The sequence below is a fragment of the Myodes glareolus genome, chromosome 24 (genome assembly GCF_982192425.1).
Source record: "Myodes glareolus chromosome 24, mMyoGla1.1, whole genome shotgun sequence".
Classification (NCBI taxonomy): Eukaryota; Metazoa; Chordata; class Mammalia; order Rodentia; family Cricetidae; genus Myodes; species Myodes glareolus.
Window position 1 is genome coordinate 36,129,698 of NC_142049.1, and position 18,362 is coordinate 36,148,059.

General features: G+C 47.7%; 2 long non-coding RNA genes and 9 other non-coding genes across 11 annotated transcripts; all 11 read right to left on the bottom strand.

Annotated features, from left to right (window-relative positions):
* Positions 1 to 18: 18 nt before the first annotated feature.
* On the bottom strand, positions 19 to 3,275 carry LOC148118007 (uncharacterized). The gene is made up of 4 exons (XR_015736324.1): positions 3,227 to 3,275; positions 1,847 to 1,960; positions 1,422 to 1,469; positions 19 to 128 (listed from the first exon to the last, which is right to left on the bottom strand). It is a non-coding gene; the product is annotated as an uncharacterized LOC148118007 (long non-coding RNA).
* Positions 1,709 to 1,791, bottom strand: LOC148118008 (small nucleolar RNA SNORD115). The gene has a single exon (XR_015736600.1). It is a non-coding gene; the product is annotated as a small nucleolar RNA SNORD115 (small nucleolar RNA).
* Positions 3,276 to 3,513: 238 nt separating the features above from the next.
* Positions 3,514 to 3,596, bottom strand: LOC148118009 (small nucleolar RNA SNORD115). The gene has a single exon (XR_015736601.1). It is a non-coding gene; the product is annotated as a small nucleolar RNA SNORD115 (small nucleolar RNA).
* Positions 3,597 to 3,657: 61 nt separating this feature from the next.
* LOC148118010 (uncharacterized) lies at positions 3,658 to 9,429 on the bottom strand. The gene is made up of 7 exons (XR_015736323.1): positions 9,149 to 9,429; positions 8,724 to 8,771; positions 7,316 to 7,431; positions 6,891 to 6,938; positions 5,483 to 5,598; positions 5,058 to 5,105; positions 3,658 to 3,767 (listed from the first exon to the last, which is right to left on the bottom strand). It is a non-coding gene; the product is annotated as an uncharacterized LOC148118010 (long non-coding RNA).
* On the bottom strand, positions 5,345 to 5,427 carry LOC148118011 (small nucleolar RNA SNORD115). The gene has a single exon (XR_015736602.1). It is a non-coding gene; the product is annotated as a small nucleolar RNA SNORD115 (small nucleolar RNA).
* LOC148118012 (small nucleolar RNA SNORD115) lies at positions 7,178 to 7,260 on the bottom strand. Its single transcript, XR_015736603.1, has one exon. It is a non-coding gene; the product is annotated as a small nucleolar RNA SNORD115 (small nucleolar RNA).
* LOC148118013 (small nucleolar RNA SNORD115) lies at positions 9,011 to 9,093 on the bottom strand. The gene has a single exon (XR_015736604.1). It is a non-coding gene; the product is annotated as a small nucleolar RNA SNORD115 (small nucleolar RNA).
* A 1,388-nt stretch (positions 9,430 to 10,817) lies between the features above and the next one.
* LOC148118014 (small nucleolar RNA SNORD115) lies at positions 10,818 to 10,901 on the bottom strand. The gene has a single exon (XR_015736608.1). It is a non-coding gene; the product is annotated as a small nucleolar RNA SNORD115 (small nucleolar RNA).
* Positions 10,902 to 12,627: 1,726 nt separating this feature from the next.
* Positions 12,628 to 12,710, bottom strand: LOC148118015 (small nucleolar RNA SNORD115). The gene has a single exon (XR_015736605.1). It is a non-coding gene; the product is annotated as a small nucleolar RNA SNORD115 (small nucleolar RNA).
* Positions 12,711 to 14,481: 1,771 nt separating this feature from the next.
* Positions 14,482 to 14,564, bottom strand: LOC148118016 (small nucleolar RNA SNORD115). Its single transcript, XR_015736606.1, has one exon. It is a non-coding gene; the product is annotated as a small nucleolar RNA SNORD115 (small nucleolar RNA).
* Positions 14,565 to 18,258: 3,694 nt separating this feature from the next.
* Positions 18,259 to 18,323, bottom strand: LOC148118017 (small nucleolar RNA SNORD109A). Its single transcript, XR_015736516.1, has one exon. It is a non-coding gene; the product is annotated as a small nucleolar RNA SNORD109A (small nucleolar RNA).
* Positions 18,324 to 18,362: the final 39 nt, after the last annotated feature.

Consider the following 18,362-nt stretch of genomic DNA (forward strand, 5'->3'; position numbering starts at 1 on the left):
AACACTGCTTACCAGTGCTGCCAAAAGCGTCCAGGAAGTATGTCTTGACATTATTTGAACTTTGGTCCAGCCCGAGAGACCCCTTTCTTTAATTTGATCAGAAGTCCTTCTGTTCTTCTTAACGGCCCCTTTGAGAAATAAAAAACAACTTGTTGTCCTACAGGGCCATCCTTGGACTTGGCCATGAGGACCAGGAGATGTCTGCGGGTGCTGACCCTGGCCTGTAAGCATGATGTCATTGAGGATGATGATTTCGGCACGTTGCATATCAATGATCAATGGCAAGACGTGGAGCGCGAACCCTGAGTGATGGGCCCATGTTCACCCCGCCCAAGCAACGTTCAGTCATTCAGGAGCATCCTCTTCCCGCCAACTGCTCTGATGGTTAGCATTAGACAGCCGCTGATTGTCAAGTCAATAGGCAGGGCTATGACACCTCTGCATCTTGCCTTTCAATCATCGAGTCTAGTAAGGGCTTATACCTGGCCTCATCTTGACATGCTACATGACACGTGTCACATTCAATTCTGCCTACCACTGTCAACACACTAATGAAGAAAGAATCCATTCTCTTAAGGTTGTTAGGGCCCCACCAGTGACTGTGCCTGGCCTAGCCTGCTCTGTGTCTCTGGGGATACAGCTAGTCCTAGAATTTGCTAGGCAAAACAAAGTCTTTCCGAAATTTCGTCTATGCATGAGGCTGATAGGCTCTGCCTCTGCTGTGTGCTAGGATCTTCTTCTACATGAAGAAGTAACTTCCTGCCTGGAGCACCATGAGGACACCACCTGTCCTTCGAGAGGCTCCAGAATTGTCTCCCATACTGTCTTGCTGGAAAGGTAGGTCTAGTTCACAGAATCAGAGGGGTCGGAGATAAGTTTGAGGATGCCTAGATGCCAGTTTGATATTCGAGTTATCCATGATTCCAATTAGCACTGGAAGGGAATTGTAGACCCCTAGGGTGTCCTGGACCCACAAAATGGCCATTCATCCCGGAAGTCCATTTTTGAAGGTATTAGCTCTGAAAGATACGGCCAGAGCCGATGAGAATGTCTTTTGCTGATGGTCCCATTCAGGCCTATCAGCCCTAATGAAGACTTATTCGGCCCAAAAGTAAACTTCCAGTTTTTCTCTAGTTTTCCTCAGAACTGTAGAAGTACCCAGCATTATGACTCCTCCCTGTGACCTAATGAGGCCCTTGATCTGTATCTCATGACACGATGTTTGTAATTTCCCAAGGTTGTCCATTGGGAAATCTGTTCTGTAAACATAGGCCTAAGGGGGTTCACATGGCAGGAATAAAGCCTGAGGCTGGATCCTGGGCTTCTAATTTGAGCATCATCATTAGCGTATCAGGGATATGAAGAGGTGAAGGAAAAGGGCCTGGAGAGATCCAGGCAGATGGACCCATCTTTCCACTTACCCGAAGAGAGGTGTGGTGTCCAGCTATGCAAGATGGCATCCCAGGTCACTGAAAGGCAGAAGAGAATATGGGAACATGAGCAGGGTTTTGGCCACAGGGACTCGCTCAAGAGCAGTGTTTGACAGGAGGAGCCATTTGAGGGAGCACTCAGTGCTCTCCTAAAGTCGTGCACCTGGACCTCTTAGAGGTCCCCAATGGGGCAAGATGCCATGGGGAGTTTGGCCTTCACCCTGGCCTAAACAGGCTCCAGATAGACCAGGCCCCTCATTGTGCCCGTTCTTTTGTCTGGGCCTCAGCGTAATCCTATTGAGCATGATTTTTTTTTATGTCATCATCTCTCTTCGTGACCTTGGTTTGTCATCATTGACCCAGTTCTCGAGAGAGCAAAGCCCCATGTGGAGTTGAGACAAAGCAACACTGCTTACCAGTGCTGCTAAAAGCGTCCAGGAAGTATGTCTTGACATTATTTGCACTGGTTCAGCCCGAGAGATCCCTTTCTTTAATTTGATCAGAAGTCCTTCTGTTCTTCTTAACGGCCCCTTTGGGAAATAAAAATCAACTTGTTGTCCTACAGGGCCATCCTTGGACTTGGCCTTGAGGACCCTGGCCTCTAAGCATGATGCCATTGAGGATGATGATTTCGGCACGTTGCATATCAATGATCAATGGCAAGACGTGGAGCGCGAACCCTGAGTGATGGGCCCATGTTCACCCCGCCCAAGCAACGTTCAGTCATTCAGGAGCATCCTCTTCCCGCCAACTGCTCTGATGGTTAGCATTAGACAGCCGCCGATTGTCAAGTCAATAGGCAGGGCTATGACACTTCTGCATCTTGCCTTTCCATCATCGAGTCTAGTAAGGGCTTATACCTGGCCTCATCTTGACATGCTACATGACACGTGTCACATTCAATTCTGCCTACCACTGTCAACACACTAATGAAGAAAGAATCCATTCTCTTAAGGTTGTTAGGGCCCCACCAGTGACTGTGCCTGGCCTAGCCTGCTCTGTGTCTCTGGGGATACAGCTAGTCCTAGAATTTGCTAGGCAAAACAAAGTCTTTCCGAAATTTCGTCTATGCATGAGGCTGATAGGCTCTGCCTCTGCTGTGTGCTAGGATCTTCTTCTACATGAAGAAGTAACTTCCTGCCTGGAGCACCATGAGGACACCACCTGTCCTCGAGAGGCTCCAGAATTGTCTCCCATACTGTCTTGCTGGAAAGGTAGGTCTAGTTCACAGAATCAGAGGGGCAGAGATAAGTTTGAGGATGCCTAGATGCCAGTTTGATATTCGAGTTATCCATGATTCCAATTAGCACTGGAAGGGAATTGTAGACCCCTAGGGTGTCCTGGACCCACAAAATGGCCATTCATCCCGGAAGTCCATTTTTGAAGGTATTAGCTCTGAAAGATACGGCCAGAGCCGATGAGAATGTCTTTTGCTGATGGTCCCATTCAGGCCTATCAGCCCTAATGAAGACTTATTCGGCCCAAAAGTAAACTTCCAGTTTTTCTCTAGTTTTCCTCAGAACTGTAGAAGTACCCAACATTATGACTCCTCCCTGTGACCTAATGAGGCCCTTGATCTGTATCTCATGACACGATGTTTGGAATTTCCCAAGGTTGTCCATTGGGAAATCTGTTCTGTAAACATAGGCCTAAGGGGGTTCACATGGCAGGAATAAAGCCTGAGGCTGGATCCTGGGCTTCTAATTTGAGCATCATCATTAGCGTATCACGTTATGAGGAGGTGAAGGAACAGGGCCTGGAGAGATCCAGGCAGATGGACCCATCTTTCCACTTACCCGAAGAGAGGTGTGGTGTCCAGCTAGGCAAGATGGCATCCCAGGTCACTGAAAGGCAGAAGAGAAGATGGGAACATGAGCAGGGTTTTGGCCACAGGGACTCGCTCAAGAGCAGTGTTTGACAGGAGGTGCCATTTGAGGGAGCACTCAGTGCTCTCCTAAAGTCGTGCACCTGGACCTCTTAGAGGTCCCCAATGGGGCAAGATGCCATGGTGAGTTTGGCCTTCACACTGGCCTAAACGGGCTCCAGATAGACCAGGCCCCTCATTGCGCCCGTTCTTTTGTCTGGGCCTCAGCGTAATCCTATTGAGCATGATTTTTTTTTATGTCATCATCTCTCTTCGTGACCTTGGTTTGTCATCATTGACCCAGTTCTCGAGAGAGCAAAGCCCCATGTGGAGTTGAGACAAAGCAACACTGCTTACCAGTGCTGCCAAAAGCGTCCAGGAAGTATGTCTTGACATTATTTGAACTTTGGTCCAGCCCGAGAGACCCCTTTCTTTAATTTGATCAGAAGTCCTTCTGTTCTTCTTAACGGCCCCTTTGGGAAATAAAAAACAACTTGTTGTCCTACAGGGCCATCCTTGGACTTGGCCATGAGGACCAGGAGATGTCTGCGGGTGCTGACCCTGGCCTGTAAGCATGATGTCATTGAGGATGATGATTTCGGCACGTTGCATATCAATGATCAATGGCAAGACGTGGAGCGCGAACCCTGAGTGATGGGCCCATGTTCACCCCGCCCAAGCAACGTTCAGTCATTCAGGAGCATCCTCTTCCCGCCAACTGCTCTGATGGTTAGCATTAGACAGCCGCCGATTGTCAAGTCAATAGGCAGGGCTATGACACCTCTGCATCTTGCCTTTCCATCATCGAGTCTAGTAAGGGCTTATACCTGGCCTCATCTTGACATGCTACATGACACGTGTCACATTCAATTCTGCCTACCACTGTCAACACACTAATGAAGAAAGAATCCATTCTCTTAAGGTTGTTAGGGCCCCACCAGTGACTGTGCCTGGCCTAGCCTGCTCTGTGTCTCTGGGGATACAGCTAGTCCTAGAATTTGCTAGGCAAAACAAAGTCTTTCCGAAATTTCGTCTATGCATGAGGCTGATAGGCTCTGCCTCTGCTGTGTGCTAGGATCTTCTTCTACATGAAGAAGTAACTTCCTGCCTGGAGCACCATGAGGACACCACCTGTCCTCGAGAGGCTCCAGAATTGTCTCCCATACTGTCTTGCTGGAAAGGTAGGTCTAGTTCACAGAATCAGAGGGGCAGAGATAAGTTTGAGGATGCCTAGATGCCAGTTTGATATTCGAGTTATCCATGATTCCAATTAGCACTGGAAGGGAATTGTAGACCCCTAGGGTGTCCTGGACCCACAAAATGGCCATTCATCCCGGAAGTCCATTTTTGAAGGTATTAGCTCTGAAAGATACGGCCAGAGCCGATGAGAATGTCTTTTGCTGATTGTCCCATTCAGGCCTATCAGCCCTAATGAAGACTTATTCGGCCCAAAAGTAAACTTCCAGTTTTTCTCTAGTTTTCCTCAGAACTGTAGAAGTACCCAACATTATGACTCCTCCCTGTGACCTAATGAGGCCCTTGATCGGTATCTCATGACACGATGTTTGGAATTTCCCAAGGTTGTCCATTGGGAAATCTGTTCTGTAAACATAGGCCTAAGGGGGTTCACATGGCAGGAATAAAGCCTGAGGCTGGATCCTGGGCTTCTAATTTGAGCATCATCATTAGCGTATCACGTTATGAGGAGGTGAAGGAACAGGGCCTGGAGAGATCCAGGCAGATGGACCCATCTTTCCACTTACCCGAAGAGAGGTGTGGTGTCCAGCTATGCAAGATGGCATCCCAGGTCACTGAAAGGCAGAAGAGAAGATGGGAACATGAGCAGGGTTTTGGCCACAGGGACTCGCTCAAGAGCAGTGTTTGACAGGAGGTGCCATTTGAGGGAGCACTCAGTGCTCTCCTAAAGTCGTGCACCTGGACCTCTTAGAGGTCCCCAATGGGGCAAGATGCCATGGTGAGTTTGGCCTTCACACTGGCCTAAACGGGCTCCAGATAGACCAGGCCCCTCATTGCGCCCGTTCTTTTGTCTGGGCCTCAGCGTAATCCTATTGAGCATGATTTTTTTTTATGTCATCATCTCTCTTCGTGACCTTGGTTTGTCATCATTGACCCAGTTCTCGAGAGAGCAAAGCCCCATGTGGAGTTGAGACAAAGCAACACTGCTTACCAGTGCTGCCAAAAGCGTCCAGGAAGTATGTCTTGACATTATTTGAACTTTGGTCCAGCCCGAGAGACCCCTTTCTTTAATTTGATCAGAAGTCCTTCTGTTCTTCTTAACGGCCCCTTTGGGAAATAAAAAACAACTTGTTGTCCTACAGGGCCATCCTTGGACTTGGCCATGAGGACCAGGAGATGTCTGCGGGTGCTGACCCTGGCCTGTAAGCATGATGTCATTGAGGATGATGATTTCGGCACGTTGCATATCAATGATCAATGGCAAGACGTGGAGCGCGAACCCTGAGTGATGGGCCCATGTTCACCCCGCCCAAGCAACGTTCAGTCATTCAGGAGCATCCTCTTCCCGCCAACTGCTCTGATGGTTAGCATTAGACAGCCGCCGATTGTCAAGTCAATAGGCAGGGCTATGACACCTCTGCATCTTGCCTTTCCATCATCGAGTCTAGTAAGGGCTTATACCTGGCCTCATCTTGACATGCTACATGACACGTGTCACATTCAATTCTGCCTACCACTGTCAACACACTAATGAAGAAAGAATCCATTCTCTTAAGGTTGTTAGGGCCCCACCAGTGACTGTGCCTGGCCTAGCCTGCTCTGTGTCTCTGGGGATACAGCTAGTCCTAGAATTTGCTAGGCAAAACAAAGTCTTTCCGAAATTTCGTATATGCATGAGGCTGATAGGCTCTGCCTCTGCTGTGTGCTAGGATCTTCTTCTACATGAAGAAGTAACTTCCTGCCTGGAGCACCATGAGGACACCACCTGTCCTTCGAGAGGCTCCAGAATTGTCTCCCATACTGTCTTGCTGGAAAGGTAGGTCTAGTTCACAGAATCAGAGGGGTCGGAGATAAGTTTGAGGATGCCTAGATGCCAGTTTGATATTCGAGTTATCCATGATTCCAATTAGCACTGGAAGGGAATTGTAGACCCCTAGGGTGTCCTGGACCCACAAAATGGCCATTCATCCCGGAAGTCCATTTTTGAAGGTATTAGCTCTGAAAGATACGGCCAGAGCCGATGAGAATGTCTTTTGCTGATGGTCCCATTCAGGCCTATCAGCCCTAATGAAGACTTATTCGGCCCAAAAGTAAACTTCCAGTTTTTCTCTAGTTTTCCTCAGAACTGTAGAAGTACCCAGCATTATGACTCCTCCCTGTGACCTAATGAGGCCCTTGATCGGTATCTCATGACACGATGTTTGGAATTTCCCAAGGTTGTCCATTGGGAAATCTGTTCTGTAAACATAGGCCTAAGGGGGTTCACATGGCAGGAATAAAGCCTGAGGCTGGATCCTGGGCTTCTAATTTGAGCATCATCATTAGCGTATCACGTTATGAGGAGGTGAAGGAACAGGGCCTGGAGAGATCCAGGCAGATGGACCCATCTTTCCACTTACCCGAAGAGAGGTGTGGTGTCCAGCTATGCAAGATGGCATCCCAGGTCACTGAAAGGCAGAAGAGAAGATGGGAACATGAGCAGGGTTTTGGCCACAGGGACTCGCTCAAGAGCAGTGTTTGACAGGAGGTGCCATTTGAGGGAGCACTCAGTGCTCTCCTAAAGTCGTGCACCTGGACCTCTTAGAGGTCCCCAATGGGGCAAGATGCCATGGTGAGTTTGGCCTTCACACTGGCCTAAACGGGCTCCAGATAGACCAGGCCCCTCATTGCGCCCGTTCTTTTGTCTGGGCCTCAGCGTAATCCTATTGAGCATGATTTTTTTTTATGTCATCATCTCTCTTCGTGACCTTGGTTTGTCATCATTGACCCAGTTCTCGAGAGAGCAAAGCCCCATGTGGAGTTGAGACAAAGCAACACTGCTTACCAGTGCTGCCAAAAGCGTCCAGGAAGTATGTCTTGACATTATTTGAACTTTGGTTCAGCCCGAGAGACCCCTTTCTTTAATTTGATCAGAAGTCCTTCTGTTCTTCTTAACGGCCCCTTTGGGAAATAAAAAACAACTTGTTGTCCTACAGGGCCATCCTTGGACTTGGCCATGAGGACCAGGAGATGTCTGCGGGTGCTGACCCTGGCCTGTAAGCATGATGTCATTGAGGATGATGATTTCGGCACGTTGCATATCAATGATCAATGGCAAGACGTGGAGCGCGAACCCTGAGTGATGGGCCCATGTTCACCCCGCCCAAGCAACGTTCAGTCATTCAGGAGCATCCTCTTCCCGCCAACTGCTCTGATGGTTAGCATTAGACAGCCGCCGATTGTCAAGTCAATAGGCAGGGCTATGACACCTCTGCATCTTGCCTTTCCATCATCGAGTCTAGTAAGGGCTTATACCTGGCCTCATCTTGACATGCTACATGACACGTGTCACATTCAATTCTGCCTACCACTGTCAACACACTAATGAAGAAAGAATCCATTCTCTTAAGGTTGTTAGGGCCCCACCAGTGACTGTGCCTGGCCTAGCCTGCTCTGTGTCTCTGGGGATACAGCTAGTCCTAGAATTTGCTAGGCAAAACAAAGTCTTTCTGAAATTTCGTATATGCATGAGGCTGATAGGCTCTGCCTCTGCTGTGTGCTAGGATCTTCTTCTACATGAAGAAGTAACTTCCTGCCTGGAGCACCATGAGGACACCACCTGTCCTTCGAGAGGCTCCAGAATTGTCTCCCATACTGTCTTGCTGGAAAGGTAGGTCTAGTTCACAGAATCAGAGGGGTCGGAGATAAGTTTGAGGATGCCTAGATGCCAGTTTGATATTCGAGTTATCCATGATTCCAATTAGCACTGGAAGGGAATTGTAGACCCCTAGGGTGTCCTGGACCCACAAAATGGCCATTCATCCCGGAAGTCCATTTTTGAAGGTATTAGCTCTGAAAGATACGGCCAGAGCCGATGAGAATGTCTTTTGCTGATGGTCCCATTCAGGCCTATCAGCCCTAATGAAGACTTATTCGGCCCAAAAGTAAACTTCCAGTTTTTCTCTAGTTTTCCTCAGAACTGTAGAAGTACCCAGCATTATGACTCCTCCCTGTGACCTAATGAGGCCCTTGATCGGTATCTCATGACACGATGTTTGGAATTTCCCAAGGTTGTCCATTGGGAAATCTGTTCTGTAAACATAGGCCTAAGGGGGTTCACATGGCAGGAATAAAGCCTGAGGCTGGATCCTGGGCTTCTAATTTGAGCATCATCATTAGCGTATCACGTTATGAGGAGGTGAAGGAACAGGGCCTGGAGAGATCCAGGCAGATGGACCCATCTTTCCACTTACCCGAAGAGAGGTGTGGTGTCCAGCTATGCAAGATGGCATCCCAGGTCACTGAAAGGCAGAAGAGAAGATGGGAACATGAGCAGGGTTTTGGCCACAGGGACTCGCTCAAGAGCAGTGTTTGACAGGAGGTGCCATTTGAGGGAGCACTCAGTGCTCTCCTAAAGTCGTGCACCTGGACCTCTTAGAGGTCCCCAATGGGGCAAGATGCCATGGTGAGTTTGGCCTTCACACTGGCCTAAACGGGCTCCAGATAGACCAGGCCCCTCATTGCGCCCGTTCTTTTGTCTGGGCCTCAGCGTAATCCTATTGAGCATGATTTTTTTTTATGTCATCATCTCTCTTCGTGACCTTGGTTTGTCATCATTGACCCAGTTCTCGAGAGAGCAAAGCCCCATGTGGAGTTGAGACAAAGCAACACTGCTTACCAGTGCTGCCAAAAGCGTCCAGGAAGTATGTCTTGACATTATTTGCACTTTGGTTCAGCCCGAGAGACCCCTTTCTTTAATTTGATCAGAAGTCCTTCTGTTCTTCTTAACGGCCCCTTTGGGAAATAAAAAACAACTTGTTGTCCTACAGGGCCATCCTTGGACTTGGCCTTGAGGACCCTGGCCTGTAAGCATGATGTCATTGAGGATGATGATTTCGGCACGTTGCATATCAATGATCAATGGCAAGACGTGGAGCGCGAACCCTGAGTGATGGGCCCATGTTCACCCCGCCCAAGCAACGTTCAGTCATTCAGGAGCATCCTCTTCCCGCCAACTGCTCTGATGGTTAGCATTAGACAGCCGCCGATTGTCAAGTCAATAGGCAGGGCTATGACACCTCTGCATCTTGCCTTTCCATCATCGAGTCTAGTAAGGGCTTATACCTGGCCTCATCTTGACATGCTACATGACACGTGTCACATTCAATTCTGCCTACCACTGTCAACACACTAATGAAGAAAGAATCCATTCTCTTAAGGTTGTTAGGGCCCCACCAGTGACTGTGCCTGGCCTAGCCTGCTCTGTGTCTCTGGGGATACAGCTAGTCCTAGAATTTGCTAGGCAAAACAAAGTCTTTCCGAAATTTCGTATATGCATGAGGCTGATAGGCTCTGCCTCTGCTGTGTGCTAGGATCTTCTTCTACATGAAGAAGTAACTTCCTGCCTGGAGCACCATGAGGACACCACCTGTCCTTCGAGAGGCTCCAGAATTGTCTCCCATACTGTCTTGCTGGAAAGGTAGGTCTAGTTCACAGAATCAGAGGGGTCGGAGATAAGTTTGAGGATGCCTAGATGCCAGTTTGATATTCGAGTTATCCATGATTCCAATTAGCACTGGAAGGGAATTGTAGACCCCTAGGGTGTCCTGGACCCACAAAATGGCCATTCATCCCGGAAGTCCATTTTTGAAGGTATTAGCTCTGAAAGATACGGCCAGAGCCGATGAGAATGTCTTTTGCTGATGGTCCCATTCAGGCCTATCAGCCCTAATGAAGACTTATTCGGCCCAAAAGTAAACTTCCAGTTTTTCTCTAGTTTTCCTCAGAACTGTAGAAGTACCCAGCATTATGACTCCTCCCTGTGACCTAATGAGGCCTTTGATCGGTATCTCATGACACGATGTTTGTAATTTCCCAAGGTTGTCCATTGGGAAATCTGTTCTGTAAACATAGGCCTAAGGGGGTTCACATGGCAGGAATAAATCCTGAGGCTGGATCCTGGGCTTCTAATTTGAGCATCATCATTAGCGTATCAGGGATATGAAGAGGTGAAGGAAAAGGGCCTGGAGAGATCCAGGCAGATAGACCCATCTTTCCACTTACCCGAAGAAAGGTATGGTTTCGAGCAATGCAAGATGGCATCCCAGGTCACTGAAAGGCAGAAGAGAATATGGGAACATGAGCAGGGTTTTGGCCACAGGGACTCGCTCAAGAGCAGTGTTTGACAGGAGGTGCCATTTGAGGGAGCACTCAGTGCTCTCCTAAAGTCGTGCACCTGGACCCATTAGGTCCCCAATGGGGCAAGACGCCATGGGGAGTTTGGCCTTCACACTGCCTAAACAGGCTCCAGATAGACCAGGCCCCTCATTGCGCCCGTTCTTTTGTCTGGGCCTCAGCGTAATCCTATTGAGCATGATTTTTTTTTTATGTCATCATCTCTCTTCGTGACCTTGGTTTGTCATCATTGACCCAGTTCTCGAGAGAGCAAAGCCCCATGTGGAGTTGAGACAAAGCAACACTGCTTACCAGTGCTGCCAAAAGCGTCCAGGAAGTATGTCTTGACATTATTTGCACTTTGGTTCAGCCCGAGAGACCCCTTTCTTTAATTTGATCAGAAGTCCTTCTGTTCTTCTTAACGGCCCCTTTGGGAAATAAAAAACAACTTGTTGTCCTACAGGGCCATCCTTGGACTTGGCCTTGAGGACCCTGGCCTGTAAGCATGATGTCATTGAGGATGATGATTTCGGCACGTTGCATATCAATGATCAATGGCAAGACGTGGAGCGCGAACCCTGAGTGATGGGCCCATGTTCACCCCGCCCAAGCAACGTTCAGTCATTCAGGAGCATCCTCTTCCCGCCAACTGCTCTGATGGTTAGCATTAGACAGCCGCCGATTGTCAAGTCAATAGGCAGGGCTATGACACTTCTGCATCTTGCCTTTCCATCATCGAGTCTAGTAAGGGCTTATACCTGGCCTCATCTTGACATGCTACATGACACGTGTCACATTCAATTCTGCCTACCACTGTCAACACACTAATGAAGAAAGAATCCATTCTCTTAAGGTTGTTAGGGCCCCACCAGTGACTGTGCCTGGCCTAGCCTGCTCTGTGTCTCTGGGGATACAGCTAGTCCTAGAATTTGCTAGGCAAAACAAAGTCTTTCCGAAATTTCGTCTATGCATGAGGCTGATAGGCTCTGCCTCTGCTGTGTGCTAGGATCTTCTTCTACATGAAGAAGTAACTTCCTGCCTGGAGCACCATGAGGACACCACCTGTCCTCGAGAGGCTCCAGAATTGTCTCCCATACTGTCTTGCTGGAAAGGTAGGTCTAGTTCACAGAATCAGAGGGGTCGGAGATAAGTTTGAGGATGCCTAGATGCCAGTTTGATATTCGAGTTATCCATGATTCCAATTAGCACTGGAAGGGAATTGTAGACCCCTAGGGTGTCCTGGACCCACAAAATGGCCATTCATCCCGGAAGTCCATTTTTGAAGGTATTAGCTCTGAAAGATACGGCCAGAGCCGATGAGAATGTCTTTTGCTGATGGTCCCATTCAGGCCTATCAGCCCTAATGAAGACTTATTCGGCCCAAAAGTAAACTTCCAGTTTTTCTCTAGTTTTCCTCAGAACTGTAGAAGTACCCAGCATTATGACTCCTCCCTGTGACCTAATGAGGCCTTTGATCGGTATCTCAGGACACGATGTTTGTAATTTCCCAAGGTTGTCCATTGGGAAATCTGTTCTGTAAACATAGGCCTAAGGGGGTTCACATGGCAGGAATAAAGCCTGAGGCTGGATCCTGGGCTTCTAATTTGAGCATCATCATTAGCGTATCAGGGATATGAAGAGGTGAAGGAAAAGGGCCTGGAGAGATCCAGGCAGATAGACCCATCTTTCCACTTACCCGAAGAAAGGTATGGTTTCGAGCAATGCAAGATGGCATCCCAGGTCACTGAAAGGCAGAAGAGAAGATGGGAACATGAGCAGGGTTTTGGCCACAGGGACTCGCTCAAGAGCAGTGTTTGACAGGAGGTGCCATTTGAGGGAGCACTCAGTGCTCTCCTAAAGTCGTGCACCTGGACCTCTTAGATGTCCCCAATGGGGCAAGACGCCATGGGGAGTTTGGCCTTCACACTGGCCTAAACAGGCTCCAGATAGACCAGGCCCCTCATTGCGCCCGTTCTTTTGTCTGGGCCTCAGCGTAATCCTATTGAGCATGATTTTTTTTTATGTCATCATCTCTCTTCGTGACCTTGGTTTGTCATCATTGACCCAGTTCTCGAGAGAGTAAAGCCCCATGTGGAGTTGAGACAAAGCAACACTGCTTACCAGTGCTGCCAAAAGCGTCCAGGAAGTATGTCTTGACATTATTTGCACTTTGGTTCAGCCCGAGAGATCCCTTTCTTTAATTTGATCAGAAGTCCTTCTGTTCTTCTTAACGGCCCCTTTGGGAAATAAAAAAACAACTTGTTGTCCTACAGGGCCATCCTTGGACTTGGCCTTGAGGACCAGGAGATGTCTGCTGGTGCTGACCCTGGCCTGTAAGCATGATGTCATTGAGGATGATGATTTCGGCACGTTGCATATCAATGATCAATGGCAAGACGTGGAGCGCGAACCCTGAGTGATGGGCCCATGTTCACCCCGCCCAAGCAACGTTCAGTCATTCAGGAGCATCCTCTTCCCGCCAACTGCTCTGATGGTTAGCATTAGACAGCCGCCGATTGTCAAGTCAATAGGCAGGGCTATGACACCTCTGCATCTTGCCTTTCCATCATCGAGTCTAGTAAGGGCTTAGACCTGGCCTCTCCTTGACATGTGAATGTCAAGCTGACATGTGAATGTGACATGTGTCACATTCAATTCTGCCTACCACTGTCAACACACTAATGAAAAAAGAATCCATTCTCTTAAGGTTGTTAGGGCCCCACCTGTGACTGTGCCTGGCCTAGCCTGCTCTGTGTCTCTGGGGATACAGCTAGTCCTAGAATTTGCTAGGCAAAACAAAGTCTTTCCGAAATTTCGTCTGTGCATGAGGCTGATAGGCTCTGCCTCTGCTGTGTGCTAGGAACTTCTTCTACATGAAGAAGTAACTTCCTGCCTGGAGCACCATGAGGACACCACCTGTCCTCGAGAGGCTCCAGAATTGTCTCCCATACTGTCTTACTGGAAAGGTAGGTCTAGTTCACAGAATCAGAGGGGTCGGAGATAAGTGTGAGGATGTCTAGATGCCAGTTTGATATTCGAGTTATCCATGATTCCAATTAGAACTGGAAGGGAATTGTAGACCCCTAGGGTGTCCTGGACCCACAAAATGGCCATTCATCCCGGAAGTCCATTTTTGAAGGTATTAGCTCTGAAAGATATGGCCAGAGCCGATGAGAATGTCTTTCGCTGATGGTCCCATTCAGGATTATCAGCCCTAATGAAGACTTATTCGGCCCAAAAGTAAACTTCCAGTTTTTCTCTAGTTTTCCTCAGAACTGTAGAAGTACCCAGCATTATGACTCCTCCCTGTGACCTAATGAGGCCCTTGAACTGTATCTCATGACACAATTGTTGGAATTTCCCAAGGTTGTCCATTGGGAAATCTGTTCTGTAAACATAGGCCTAAGGGGGTTCACATGGCAGGAATAAAGCCTGAGGCTGGATCCTGGGCTTCTAACTTGAGCATCATTATTAGCGTATCAGGGTTATGAGGAGGTGAAGGAACAGGGCCTGGAGATATCCAGGCAGATGGACCCATCTTTCCACTTACCCGAAGAGAGGTGTGGTGTCGAGCGATGCAAGATGGCATCCCAGGTCACTGAAAGGCAGAAAAGAAGATGGGAACATGAGCAGGGTTTTGGCCACAGGGACTCGCTCAAGAGCAGTGTTTGACAGGAGGTGCCATTTGAGGGAGCACTCAGTGCTCTCCTAAAGTCGTGCACCTGGACCTCTTAGATGTCCCCAATGGGGCAAGACGCCATGGGGATTTTGGCCTTCACACTGGCCTAAACAGGCTCCAGATAGACCAGGCCCCTCATTGCGCCCGTTCTTTTGTCTGGGCCTCAGCGTAATCCTATTGAGCATGATTTTTTTTTATGTCATCATCTCTCTTCGTGACCTTGGTTTGTCATCATTGACCCAGTTCTCGAGAGAGCAAAGCCCCATGTGGAGTTGAGACAAAGGAACACTGCTTACCAGTGCTGTCAAAAGCGTCCAGGAAGTATGTCTTGACATTATTTGCACTTTGGTTCAGCCCGAGAGATCCCTTTCTTTAATTTGATCAGAAGTCCTTCTGTTCTTCTTAACGGCCCCTTTGGGAAATAAAAAACAACTTGTTGTCCTACAGGGCCATCCTTGGACTTGGCCTTGAGGACCAGGAGATGTCTGCTGGTGCTGACCCTGGCCTGTAAGCATGATGTCATTGAGGATGATGATTTCGGCACGTTGCATATCAATGATCAATGGCAAGACGTGGAGCGCGAACCCTGAGTGATGGGCCCATGTTCACCCCGCCCAAGCAACGTTCAGTCATTCAGGAGCATCCTCTTCCCGCCAACTGCTCTGATGGTTAGCATTAGACAGCCGCCGATTGTCAAGTCAATAGGCAGGGCTATGACACCTCTGCATCTTGCCTTTCCAGTACCGAGACTTCTAAGTGTTTAGACGTGGCCTCACTTTGACATGCTACATGATGTGTGTCACATCCTCCTCTGGCTACTACTGTTAACACACTAATGAAGAGAGAATCCTTTCTGTTAAGGTTGTTATGGCCCTGCCAGTGACAATGCCAGGCCTAGCATTTTCTGTATCTCTGGGGATACTCCTAGTCCTAGAATTTGCAAGGCAAAGTCTTCCAGGTATTTTGTCTCAACATGGGGATGAAAGGCAGTGCCTCTGCTGTGAGATAGGAAGTTCTTCATTAAGAGCCTGCCTTCCTGCCTGCAGCGCCATGAAGAGACTACCTGTCCTTACAGTGCCTCCAGAATTGTCTACCATTCTGTCTTGCTGGAAAGGTAGGTCTATTTCACTGAGTCACTGGGGTCAGATAAAAGTTTGAGGATGTCTACGTGCCAGTTTGATATTTGAGTTATTCTTGAATGCAATTAGTGCTGGAAGAGAACTGCGGACCAGAAAATGGCCATTCATTCATAAATTACATTTTTTTCAAGGTATTAGCTATAAAAGCTGCACCCAGAGCCTATGAGAATGTCTTCTTTAGATGGTTCCCTTCAGGATAATAAGCAATAATGAAAACTTATTATGCCTGAATGTAAACTTCAAAATTTTCTCTAGTTATGAGGGGAATCTTCGAAGGACCAAACATTATGACTCCTCTTTGTGACCTAATTTGAGACTCCATATAGGTACCCTGGATATCTGACAAAAGAGTTGTGAACCTCACAGGGAGACATTTCTGAATTCACACCAATTAAAGTCAGAATAGCACAACAATAAACTGGCATCTCGGTGGGCTTAGAAGCTACATTCAAGGGTGGGCCCTGTTGAAATTCTCAGGAAGAGGACTGCCCCAGAGGGGTGGAAAGAAGTGTTGGGTGAATGGAGGTCAGGTGAAAAACCCTTGGATCATGAGATGCTTGAAAAGTGAGCATCTTACATGTACCATCCGTCCAAAGGATTGAAAATGACGGTGGTTTGAACAGACAGTTTTGAATACCCTTCACACAAAAGAGGTCAGTCAATTGATACGTATGCAGTCGATGGTAATGTTTCTTTACCTTTTCACCAGCTGGAGAGGGGCATTCCCCAAAGAGACCTAGTATGTCAAAGGACTGCAGAGTGATAGACTTGAGGATATGGGCATGCCCAAAGACATAATGGTCAGGAGAGTATCATCTTAGAAATTAGAGTTTGAGGAGTCACGAAGTCAAAGATGCTGACTTTTAGAAATGCCCAGTGTTAGCAAAAATCAGTGAGTCCAAAGACAGAGACTCAGTGCTTACCTTTTCTGCACAAAGAATAGGACGATCTCTGGCTTTCTGTCCTGTAACAGTAGAGAAATAAGAGTTATCAGGGATGCTAAGTTCTCCGCACAACACTGTCTGCTTCGCCTTATGCGGAGTACCTAGCAAACTCAACCTTTCCAACCAACATTTACCTGTTTTTTCCTTCCTGTAGTTTTGCTTGTCTTATCATGACCCTTTCATTCCTGTTTGCTTCTACTAATGCTGCCAGTCTCTGTCCTTTAGACCATAACCTAAGTGGAAACAATTGTTTTGCCTTTGATATACTCGTGGCAGATGGACAGTAGCATGGGGAGGACATGGCACATATGGCACCCACTCATTTGTCCTGACATCTTCTCTTCCACATCTCCTAGCACACGGTATCTGCTTTACGAAGGATGAGGTCTAACAGTACCTATGAGGCTGCTTTCATATCTTTAAGAAGACATGGCTGAGCAAACATTTCCCTTGATGCGTATCATCCTCTGGTTCCTCCTGTGAAAAAGGTTTTCACCCTAGCACCGCGATGGCGTTATGGAATGAGGGATGAAACAGAGACATCCATCCAAAAGTAGACAATGTCTGGACTTTAGGCACTTCACTTAATCCCAAGAAAGGGAGCAGCTTTGAAAATGTAATGTTTGCAAGACTTATTTCTCTGAAGGATAGGAAATGACAACATTAACTAAACTGGTGGATGGCAATCATCCATTCCTTTCCTAAGTTCTGTTTCCGAATGACGTATGTCATTTCAAGAGAAGGAGGTGTTCTCCATTCGAATTCCCTTCCCATGTACAGTGTTGGTGATCGTAGACAATCCCTTGATCTTTTCTGAAACCTAGGGATTTTCTTTCATCGTGTGTGTGTGTGTGTTTGTGTGTGTGTGTGTGTGTGTGTGTTATATGAAGCCTACCTCTGAATCATTTTCTGCTAGATGGGAATTGGGTGCTGAGTGAAGTATTTGCCTTCCCCCCCTGTTCCATGTAAAAACTTCAGGTGTCTGCTGCATTCTTTACACTCCTCGTGGGCATGCTTCCCATTTGTTTCCCCAGCTGATTGGTTTGGAGGCCTGGCTGGAACTGAAACACTTGATGGACGTTGGAATTGTGTCTATGTGACAACCATACTCTTTGTGAATCTCTCAGCATGCAAATAGATCCAAACAATGTAAACAACGTGAAGGTCCCAACCTTTACAGAGGAGGCTAGTAAAAAGGCAGATTTGAACTGGACTTTATCAGAAGGTTCTCTCAGTTTTGAATGAGAAATTATGACAGAAAGAGAGGATCGCTGAGAATATCCAGATCTGAAAAGCAACTGGCTATGGTGACTGCTGTGTGATATGACCATTGACATGAAGAATTGATGCACCATGCAGGATTATGATCTATTCAGAGACAACAAAGAGAAAAGGAATGACTCTCTCAATATGGGAAAGCATCAGGCATTGCTGCCTACATTGGGAAAGGCACAGGAATTCAAAAGGTCTCCAAATTTTGCAGTCAGGGTGGGCACGAGTCCTGCCATCTCTTCTTGCCCTCATCCCATTGTATATTTATGGCCAATTCATCAGAGAGGATCATTGAGATTCTCTGTAATGAATTCACCGCTTCCAACTCTTTTGAGTCTTTCTTTCAGGCATGTAACAGCCCATACCTTCAACTCAATGTACCCTCTAGGGTCTAGTACAGTGCTTCTCAGAGGCAGAATATGGCCGCAAAGAGCTGGACAGATGTCGCAGACAGCAAACTGCTCATCTCTCAAAATTTAGGAGATCAAAGCCCGTCTGCACTCTAACTGTCTTCCCTTAAAATGCAAGAGTGCTAGCCATGTTCTGGAAGCATCATGGTGGTCAAGATGGCCACTTCTCTGGACCTCAGAGGGGTTATGTGTGAGTCAATCAACGTCCTCAGAAACCTGTTGTCATCATCGATCCAGAGAAGGCAGCTTTTGACACATGAGCATTCCCAGTGAC